We start from the raw sequence: 11,187 nt of genomic DNA, 5'->3' as shown, positions 1-11,187 counted from the left end.
TTTTAACATATGCAATTATTTTCCATCATTTACAATACAGTAGTTGCAATGACACTCCAAACAGAAAAGCAAAGTAAAAAATCAAAACACCAACTTCTGTTTCATGTAATTAGACTTATACAGAAATTAGAAGGTTAAGTAACAACTAGTTAATCACCTAATTTCACAGCTATCTGAAGTGGCAATCATTATATAGCAGAAAACTCAATTTTTAAAAGCTAATAAAAATTGTTCCTTGTTTGGAGGGGTAGGAAGGAGTTATTGAATCAAAGGTGCAACTTAGGCTTCCTACACCATCCTTTGTTTTGTGTTTTTGACTTTGGAACAATGTAAATGTAAATAAAAAATTAAATCAAATGAGGGGGAAAATCCCTAAAAATTGAGAACAAAATTAAACAAATGATCCTTGCTATATATCAAATTGGTGGCTTAAGGACATGGAAAAATTATATAATGTGACTTTAAAACACAGAGTTTGACTAATCCAGTTGTAGTAGGATATATTCTAAGAACAACAACAAAGAAAAATGCAAAGAAATCTTAAACTGTGTTCATTTTTCCCACTGTTAATAGTAACCAAGCATCCAAGCCTTCTTCTTTCTGCCAGGCTTATGGTGTTGGATTTTATTTTGTCCCACAGACATGTTGTCTTCGGTATCCCTGGCTAGCCCAAGGATCATATTGGTTATATGGTCACACTCTAGCTTTACGGAAGCCAGAAACAATAAACGGCAATATTCTCTCGATTATTTAGATGAACCATTACCTGAGGCTGGCATTTATCTCTTCTTTTCCACAAAAAGATTAGGGTCTATTAACAAGGAAAAGGGGCAGACTGCACTGGAGAGAAGTGACTTGAAGCACTGGGCACAGAGGGTCAGAGTAAGGGGAAGACCTCAGATGAACGCTTTCTGAGGGCATGAAGGAAACCATCTGGGGAAATCAAACTTGTAGAACATTCGTGGGCCAGTTAACCAAACAGCAGATTTGACTTCTAATCCCTACCACTTGCATTTTTAAAATGTTTACTTATGGGGAGCCTGGGTGGCTTAGTCGGCTAAGCGTCCAACTTCAGCTCAGGTCATGATCTCCCAGCTTGTGAGTTTAAGCCCTGCATCAGGCTCTGTGCTGACAGCTCAGAATCTGGAGCCTGCTTCTGCTTCTGTCTCTCCCCCTCTTTCTGCCCCTCCCCTGCTTGTGCTCTGTCTCAAAAATAAATAAATAAAAATAAAATAAAATAAAATAAAATGTTTATTTGAGAAAGAGGCGGGGGTCAGAGGAGAGGGAGAGAGAAAGAGAGAGAGAATCCCAAGCAGGCTCTGAGCTGTCAGCAAAGAGCCTGACAAGAGGCTTGATCTCACGAATTGTGTGATCATGACCTGAGCAGAAATCGAGATTCCAACGCTTAACCGACTAAGCTACCCAGGCGCCCCACATCGCTACCAACTCTTATGAGTTGGATTATGTTTATCTCTCTGAAGCATTCTCTGGAGATTCTTGGGCATCCTCTACATGTGCCTATGTGAGTGTGTATGTGGGCATGAATGCATATGTGTGTCCAACTGACAGGAGAGGTCAAGTGTCTTGCCTAAAAGCCTACAGCCAGCAAGTGGGAGAACTCGGAATCCCACTCACACAGCAGCAACAGAACCAGGCTCTTAATCACTCCTCTGGAGACTGGTTTTACTGGATCTACGATAAGGGCCATAGTTCTGGGATTCCTTGTGTAACAGCAGCTAACATCTAACAGGCAAGCACTGTGCCGAGTGCTTTACATAGATGATCTCTCTTAATCCTACAGAAAACTCAACTATTACCTCATAATTCCAGATGGTAACACTAAGATTTTGATTCCCTGAATAATTTGTCCAACTTCATAGCTTTACTAAGTAGCAGAGCGAGATGGAATGTGTGTCTAATTCTCTCTGCTCCCAAGTGTCTCCTCTTACCTGTCTTGCGAAACTCTCTCTTCTTGGAAAGAAGTTTTTTTTTTAAAGCCTTATTTCTGAGACATCTTTTAAAGATATTAAATTTACATTGTGTGATTGTAGGGGTTTTTCAGTCTTTTAAATGCAAAAAGAATTTTAAAATATAAATTTCCTTTTGTGGGTAACATGCAAGTTAGAGGAAACCTTCTTAAAGAAATATGAATGAATACTGAGGGTGAAGAATTCTGAATCCCACAATTGGTAGTCTAGATTACGATGCATTTAAGCAAGAAGCCAAGAAGTCGTATTTCAAGGAAAACAACCTGCTGTGGGCACAAGGGTGAAGGTATACGACAGGACGGGAGCCAAGATGGAGGCCAAGAAGTCTGCAGTACATGTTAGTATCTGAGGGTCTAAGTGTAAGACCATAGAACTTTCCAAGGTCGACTGTCATGGTAGCCGGGAAGATAACGTGGGAGTAGCTTCCACCGCTCACAGCAAGAGGACTTTTCTGCATAAGGCAACTTCGGTTGTCTAGCTCGACAGTCACATGCTGTCCCACTATGTGTGTGGTTTTTTTAAAAAGCACACTGTCGGGGCGCCTGGGTGGCTCAGTCGGTTGAGCCTCCGACTTCGGCTCAGGTCAGATCTCACGTTCGTGGGTTCGAGCCCCGCGTCGGGCTCTGTGCTGACAGCTCGCTTGGAGCCTGGAGCCTGCTTCCGGTTCTGTGTCTCCTTCTCTCTCTGCCCCTCCCCCTCTCATGCTCGCTCTCTGTATTAAAAATAAATAAAACGTTAAAAAAATAAAAAAAAAAAGGCACACTGTCCTGACTTAAACCAGCTTCACTTTCTGCAGCAGTGAGTCTAAACAATACAGCTGACCCTTAAATAACCCATGTTTAAACTTGCACGGGTCTACATCTACCCAGCTTTTTTATAGTGCAGTACAGTTCAGTAAATGTATTTTCTCTTCCTTATGATTTTGCTAATAACATTTTCTTTCCTTCAGCATACAATAGTGTAAGAATGCCGTGTATACTACATACAATACATAAAATATGTGTCGTTTATGTTGTTGGTAAAGCATCTAGTCAGCGGTAGGCTATTAGTTAAGTTTTGGGGGAGTCAAAAGGTACACTCAGGTTTTTGACTATAAAGGAAGTTGGTGCCCTCACCTACTCATTGCTTAAGGGTCAACTGTAATTCTCTAGCTTCAGGAGATCCTGATCATGGGGCTCCTTTTCATTAGCACCATCTTCTAAGGACTGTCCTGTCCACACAAAGCCACAGACAGCTACTAATGTTACCAGAAGCCAATATACCAGAGCAAATATGGCATCAAGATAATTTCCTTATATTAAGAATAAACACATTTTATATAGGTAAAGTCATCTGAAAATTTTTAAAAGTTTATTTATGCAAAAGACATAAATATCCAAGAGTAGAGCATCCCTATGAAACCTTTCATCAGCCAAAATAGCCACAAAGGAAAGAAGCAATTGCCATTATCCTATATGGAAAATTCTTTGAGTGCTCCCAGACTCAAAACATAACCTCCCTTAGGCTTTTCTGATACCTTAGGATACATCTTGCTAACAGATGAACAAAATAAACGGAGATAAAGCACAGATGCTCACACAGTTCAGAGCTATGGCAGCCAGATGCTGGGGGCTGTGTGTGGTTCCCAGGAAGGAGGTTGGTGGTGACATCTCCCTGCTCTGGGTGCACACTGCCTCCAGAACAGCGCAACAGGTGCAAAACGATGCCAAAGGCCAGTTTCGCTTTTCATCTTTTTTTTTTTCCATAAAAGCAAAAGCCCCCTTTGGATTTCCTTGGTTAGCAAAAACAGGGAATAATGTAAGTCTTTCATGAAAGTGAGGTGACCTACCATGATCTTTTGGAAAGTGTCACAATAATACACCAACTGAACCCACTCACTGAACTCACAGTAGTGAGAGAGACTCTCTCTCCTAGTTACCCATTTCAATTTCCCTTTCTTTCTCTCCCTCAGTTTTCTTTTCTATTCTATTCTATTCTATTCTATTCTATTCTATTCTATTCCCTTTTCTTTCTATTCTCCATACAGTCTATATAAATGTAAGGAAAATATAGTGTGCGTGTAAGCCTACGTGTTTGAAATACACCTCTGGTGACTGTACACTTGGTATGTGGACAAACTGTAGCAGGATTCCCGCACAGAGAGAGGGGACACCAAGGCTTTTCTTTCCAGGGAGCGACTTAATTACAGCCAGCATCGCTGAGTCAGGTTCGTACCCAAAGAACTGAGCCCTGAATACCAGGTGGCATGGTTTTTTATACATTTTTACTTCTTTGTCTCACATATATGGTAACACAAAAACAGGAGGTCTGATTAAAGTGGTCTCATGTTACAAGGTCGTGAGGGATGATGTCACACAGGCGAATAGAAGGTTGCCTGAAGATGTTCTTTTTTTCTTTCCTTAGGGACGGGACCTACTACAAAACAAGAAAATGCATGTCAAAGGAATTGTGTCTTGCATTTGGGTGAACTTTTCTACCCCTAGACCTTTCAGGTTGGTTTCAGACCCAGACAGCTGCAGGGACTGGGGGAAAAGGGGGGTGTCCTCATTCTCTGACCTCCTGATCCTGATGAACGGCGGAAGAAAAGCCATGGCATATGGAAGAGCTAGGTGGTGGTGGCGCTATGTGGATGGCGGAAGCCCAGATTCCGGCTTTTTCTCCCTTGGGGCACTTTCATGAGTTCCCTGAAGCCTTCTACCCCCACTCTCCTGCTAGACACTGTCAAGTTCAGTTCCACGCTCTCCAGCCTGCCTTGGAAGCTTCATCTGCTGCAGGCCCTCGGTGAGAGTCACCTTGGTGTGGCCAGCAGGCAGTCCTCACGTCCAGTATCACCTTAAGAAAGCCATGGCCTGGCTACTTTCTGAGCGGCTCCTTTGTCTGGGACAGAAAACCCAAGTCTTTGTCTTGCCGGACTCTTTGACCCCCAGGCCACTCCAAGCAGGAAATCTTGTAATCTTAAAATCTAGGGTACATTTTTTTTCCCTCTAAACAATTCTATCCAAACCCTTCTCATTCTGAGACACAGATGGAGATGGGAGGTGGTCAAGGTAAGAACCGCATTCAGAAACTAGCCTAGAGTGGATCCTCACTCATCCTTCTCCTCCGATCATGCTCCTGGCCCACAAGGTGGTGAAAGGGACGAATTGGCCTTGTTCCTTGTGGACGCCAACAACAGTTCTGGAAAGATGAGCTGGCAAGCACCTCTCTAGAGTATAGTCTCTTCATTGCTCTCAGCTTTCAAATTTCAGAGAAAATGACAAGACAGTGAAAACACTTTCATCTAGCATCCTGTTGCATAGGTTGGATACAATTAGGCACCTCCGTCCCTTTTCCCCCCTAGGCACAGGGCATCGTGTGGTCAGTCAACAACCTCATCTGTCCAGGTCTGTGCCAGGCAGTGAGGAAGTTGTAAAGAAAAACTAGATTTTAAGCCTTTGAGAACTAATCATCCCAATAAGTAGAACAAATACCATTAAAACACAATGCATTGAGTCAGCAACAGTCCTTTCCCAGCTGGCAGAGCCCTGTTGGGCTAGTCAGACTGGGCACATGAAAAACAGGGACGGGAGACACGCCTCTGAAGCCACAGAGCCTTTGTAAGGGAGAGGGCACAGGAGGGGGAGCAGGGGATAACCTGTCCTTCCCTGCAGGGTAACCTGGAACATGCAAACACAGCATGCCTCTGTATCTCAGCCAATGGGTCACAGAGTTCCTTGTCCTCAGGCAAGGGCTAAGAAAGCCAATGTGTGCCCAGCTTCTGAGGAAAGCGGATGGAAGAGAAAAGCTACTGGAAAAGAAAAGCATAGCTTTCGTAGTGGATGGGAAATGCAAGTCAAGAATGGGAATTGAAGGGAAATGATCGTTTAGCTGCAGGACTGTGTCTCTTCAAGCCCAAGAGACTAGGTCATGTCGGTAGAGTGCTGAGAGTATTGGGCAGAAATAGGAAGACAGGGCGGTGCTAAAGCTGACTAGGAAAGGTTAGTGCAGAAGAAATTCAGAGCCTGAGTTCTTGGGAGGATGCCGGGGCAGGAAGAAGGCCGACTGCACAGGGCTCGGAGGTTGGCTGAGATCTGGCAAGGCCAAGAAGGGCAGGAGGATGCACAGCAGAGAGGAAAACAGCTTCCAAAATGGACAGAAACACCCGTTGTTGCAAAGTGCACACCGTCCTGAAGGGAAAGGAAAGTCTTTGCTTTCCCTCTGCATCTCCCTTCCCTCCGTGGTCTCAGCCCCAGGAGCCCTGTCCTGGGGCTCGCAAGCTTTGGCTGCAATCTGCCTGAGCCCTGTAGTTAGGATGCAAGCAGAGTGCCTGTCCAGACTCTTCAAGTGTGCATTTGTCTGCTGCTTCTATTTGGCTGGAGCCTTGCCGTGATGGATGGAGACACGTGATTCCACTTGTAAATGTTGCCCTAGTTTTTCTTATCCAGGTCAACCTTCGAAGGACCTTAGGTCACAAATCCAGCCAGACAGGGGACTGTATTCCCCCTCAGGACTTACACTCACTGGCTGCGTGCACCTCGGAAAGAAATACCCACGTGCCCTCTCCCTGGCCATCTGGATTCTAGTTTGTGCAGCGGAACGGCTGACTTTTCTCCTTCCATTATTTTGTTATTGTTTCTACCTGCATGAAGTCGGTGGGGAGAATGAGCTTGGAGATCATGCTAGACAGGAATTGAAGTTATACCTTATCCTCGGAATACATTACACCAAGGCAATTTGGTTGGAACAGGCAGTTACAGTGGGACTGTGGCAGAAATGCAGATGTCAGCCCGCCCCCTGCCCTGTTTTGTCTCCAAATAGGATCTGTCTCCAAACAGGATCTGTTTCTTGACTTGATTTGTCTTTCTTCCCTTCTAAAAAATCTTTTAAAAAATTTAATGTTTATTTATCTTTTAAAAAGACAGAGGGCGAGAGGAGAAGGGGCAAAGAGAGAGAGAGGGAGACACAGAATCTGAAGCAGGCTCCAGGCTCTGAGCTGTCAGCACAGAGCCCAACGCGGGGCTCGAACTCACAAACCGTGAGATCATGTTCTGAGCGGAAGTCATGCTTAACCACTGAGTGCCCAGGTGCCCCTAAAAAATCAGTTTTTTGAGGTAGAATTTATATTTGATAAAATTTGCCATTTTCAAGTATTCAATCTGCTGAATTTTGACAAATGTATAGAGTCACGGAACTACTTCCACAGTAATAATATAGAACACTTCTTGTCACCTTAGATGTTCTCTCCAGGGCTTCTTGCAGCCAACCCCCTCCTCCTACCCCTGCCCCTGGCATACTTGGTCTCTTTCTTAAATATGAAGTGGGATGTGAGCAGCCTGAAAACTGCAAGGTCACATAAATACCTAGTTTTTGTTCTTAATCTCCAATAATTGCATTTTGCTGGCCATTTCCTAACTGGCATGCTGAAGAATCAGGAATGGTTAAAATCTATCTTTTGCTACTTATTTGCATCTGAACTCATCGTCTTTGTTGACTTGTTACACGAACATCAGAGATAACGTTTGCTCCAGGTTTCCAAACAGAAGACCTGTAATTGACATCTGTCTGGGGCTCAAAAGAAAGCAGTCTGGGCCTAAAGACAAAAAGATGCCCCATTGAGATGAAATATAAAAAATGATCTCCTACTTCTCCTCCTTTATCTTTTGGTTAGATTTCAGTAAGATTTTGTGTCTGAGACATTGTCACCCTTATTCTATTACCCTATGGGAATTGGAAGAGATACGAAGTAATGAACAAAACTAAGCAAGGAATGTGGGGAGGGGCAATGGTGGTGTGAACGTACTGGGGTGAACAAAATACATTAGAAACCATTTTCTGGGCATGCAGGAAGTATTTTGGGCTCTGGGATACCAACCCAGAATGAGCTGTGGGGTCTTGCCCACTGGGAGCACCCAGTTGAGTAGAGGAGGAAGCCACATAATCAGGCACTGGCGAGATGACTGGATCCTGCAATGACCGAGGCCGTGCTGTTGGTTCCTGGGACACATACAAAGAACATGGCATCCATTCTTCCATCAGGGAAGCCTCCTGGAGACCGTGATATCCAGGCTTCAAAAATGTGAAAAGTGAGAAAACCTGAGAATTTGTTTCTTTGGATTATTCACGGTAATTAGCGATTCATAAATGAGAAATTGGAGACTATTTAAAATTAAGTGGTATTATGCAGAAGCATGGAAGAAGTGAGACACATTAAAAAATGCAATCTGAATCAGATTCCATGCAAATGTAAGGTGATTCAATGAATTCATAAAGAGAGAAATGGAGGGCGTTCAGACCCCGCGTTACACTTGTTTCTCAAGCCTCACTTCCCACAGAGTGACACTCAGGGTCCAGAGGAGCAGAACCTCGAGCTTAGGAACCTTGAGACTTTTATAATTGGCAGTAAGCCTGCCTGCCACTCTCTTTATTTTAATGTGTAGGAAGCAAACGTGTCCTTTTCTCTGAAGGAAGATCCTTCTCTGTCTTTCAAGGCTCTTTACTATACAAACGTCCTGGAAAGGATAGCATTCTTGAAAACAGAGTCAGTGCCTCTGTGGGAAAGACAAGCAGAAACAGAGATGTACAGACAAGTTGCTTCAGTCATTGTTTGGTAGAATCATGAAATCAATGTAAAGGGTTTACACACATAAAAGAATGTTTCCTGTTGTAGAGTAAGCATTGTGTAAGGAAACTTTTCCTTTGTTATATCTACATGTAAAAACATTTTTTCACCTTTTTTTCATCGGCAGTAAGTTTGAGACACATTGGGTAAGATATTATTAAATACACAGAGTCCTTACATTCCAGGTGACATCACGTGGCTTGCATTATACCCAAAACACTGCAATAGCAACATGTATATGTTGGGGTTCTTCTAATATAAATCACAAATACAATGCCATATAGACTGCATATTCTAATCATGATTGATAAACACATTCAAATGCTATTTTGGAGACTAGAAAATTTTAGATACTATATCATGTGGGTTTTCTTTTTTTGACTAAATGGAGTCTTAGGAAGATAAATTTTACCTCAAGTTTCAGGTAGATAGTGGGCAAAATGCGTATTCTGAGTTTAGACCACTTAGAGAATAAAACACAGTGTGGGGAAATTTACATTACCAACCGAATTGATGCTTTGCCATGCATTGGAGTTAATAAAGAACACACACATAAATTAACAAATATTTGACATCTTAACAGCTCCAAAGCAAATATTTATTTCATCTGACTTGAGTGCCTATGAAATAATGTTCTGGACAGATAAAATGAATGTTGTGTCCTTAATGTATTTGTTAAATTCAAGATTTTAAAAAACACTTTACACAAAAGACAAAATTTCATTAAAACTAATTCTTAAAAGTCCAGTTTCTGTCTGCGTAGTTATTTATGATATCTTTGCTTAGATATGGGAGTGAAAGTGGGCAGTGCCCCAGAAGGTGGCATTTATTACGTGTACACATGCTGATGGTGGAAAGCAGGGGACTGCCAAGCCAGTTAAGTGGAAAGTGGTTAAAGAAATTTCTACTGTGTGTTATTCAATTCTTGTTGCTATTAGTATTTATACAGAATATAGGCACTGCTTATTTTCAACACCTAGGATAAAAGGTTAATTTTGAAAGTCCAGTTTGCTTCAGTTCACAAACCTATTATTAGTTTTTAATTAATTAATTAATTTTATTTTAGAGAGTGAGAAAGAGAGGGAGCACACAAGCGTGGAGAGGGGCAGAGGGAGAAAGAAAATTCCAAGCTGGCTCCATCCTCAGCAAGGAGCCCAATGGGGGCGAGGGGCAGGGCTGGATCGCATGAGCTTGGGACCTGAGCCGAAAATCAAGAGTCAGGTGCTCAACCAAGTGAGTCACCCAGGCACCCCTATTATTTTACATCTACTTTCGTATAATGTTCATTGGTATATATTTATTCTTTAGAGCCTCTATCAACTTGTTACTGAAAAAAAGCAACCTCCTTGCTATCATATCCCTATGAAGACAACATCGCTGTCCCACGTGTAATTAAATTTTTTTCTTCATCACAAAGTTTCTCTTAATGATTCCATGTTATATTTTATCAATGTCTATCTCTATTGTCACCCGGGTACTAGAACCCTTCTTGGAACTATGACCTTTAAACTCATTCATTGTTCCCAGGGCAACTTCTTCAATTCTTCAATCTCTTCCTCCAAGGATAAATGCCCCAGAGCTTTGATCGTCCCCTTGGTGCTTTGTACAGTACCACAGTGAATGGGGCGGCATTAGAAGGCAATGACTTCAGTTAAAGGCTTCTGGAAGTACATTTGGAGGACCTATATTGACTCTAAGGTTACACATTCCAGATTGATGGACCATCCTGTGACAACCTTTATGTCAAGTAGGCTTTCTCAGTTTCTCTTCCATCTCAGCCTCTGGGAGGAAGGTATGTGTAAAGTATCCCGGGAAGTGTAAGACACCAGGAGGGGTTTCTTCCATTATGAAAGCCCAGAATCAAGGCATATTTTTCAGCTGCATAGAGGATGGTTTGTTCCTGCAGATGGAGGTACAGAGAAAAATCCATAGAAACATACAGATGTAAACGCAGACGTGTTTAGAACATCACAGAAACACCAAAGAATAAAAAGCCAAGTAAAATTCTTCAGTATGGGTCTGTCCACGTCTCCCAACGCAGAGAGAAGCGATTTCGAGTGTGTCTACACAAGCGCTGAAGAAAAACACAAACAAACAAACAAACAAACAAACAAAAAACATACAGATCTCTCTGAAAATGGCTTGTAATTTCTTTGGTTCCTCAATCATCTGCGATGGGCAGTCTAGGCTGTAAAATAAAGGCTAGACTTTATGTCAACCATACGTCGTCGTTCAGAGAGACTGAATTGAAATTTGCACAAGGCACTCAGCTCCTTCCCTGCGTGGAAAACGGGCTCCGTCACATCCGAGAGCGATCTGCAAACCCGAACACCGCGCCGACCCTACTCAAGAATGCTGAGCCCCGCCAGGGCTCCCGGAGCCCGCCGCCCGCCGCCCCGCCCCCCAGGATCACCCCGCCCCGGGGGCGGAGAGCAGGTAGCCCCGCCCATGCCCCGCCCCCTCGCGTAACCCGGATACACACCCACGCTCCCCTTTCACCTCCCAGCCGTTGGCTAACGTGGAAGTGGGACCCGCTGGCCGGCTGAGGAGCCCGGAGCGCGGTGCCCTGGGCGGTTGGGTGCGCGGCACGGCGCCGGAGGA

The 11,187-nt window shown here is 43.4% G+C and overlaps 1 long non-coding RNA gene across 1 annotated transcript; it reads left to right on the top strand.

Moving 5' to 3' along the window:
* The first annotated feature begins 10,147 nt into the window (after positions 1–10,147).
* On the top strand, positions 10,148–10,809 carry LOC115278941. The gene is made up of 2 exons (XR_003903126.1): positions 10,148–10,378; positions 10,493–10,809. It is a non-coding gene; the product is annotated as an uncharacterized LOC115278941 (long non-coding RNA).
* Positions 10,810–11,187: the final 378 nt, after the last annotated feature.

Source organism: Suricata suricatta, chromosome 15 (genome assembly GCF_006229205.1).
Source record: "Suricata suricatta isolate VVHF042 chromosome 15, meerkat_22Aug2017_6uvM2_HiC, whole genome shotgun sequence".
Lineage (NCBI taxonomy): Eukaryota > Metazoa > Chordata > Mammalia > Carnivora > Herpestidae > Suricata > Suricata suricatta.
The sequence above is the reverse complement of the archived record's forward strand: the minus strand, read 5'-3'. Positions and strand labels throughout refer to the sequence as shown.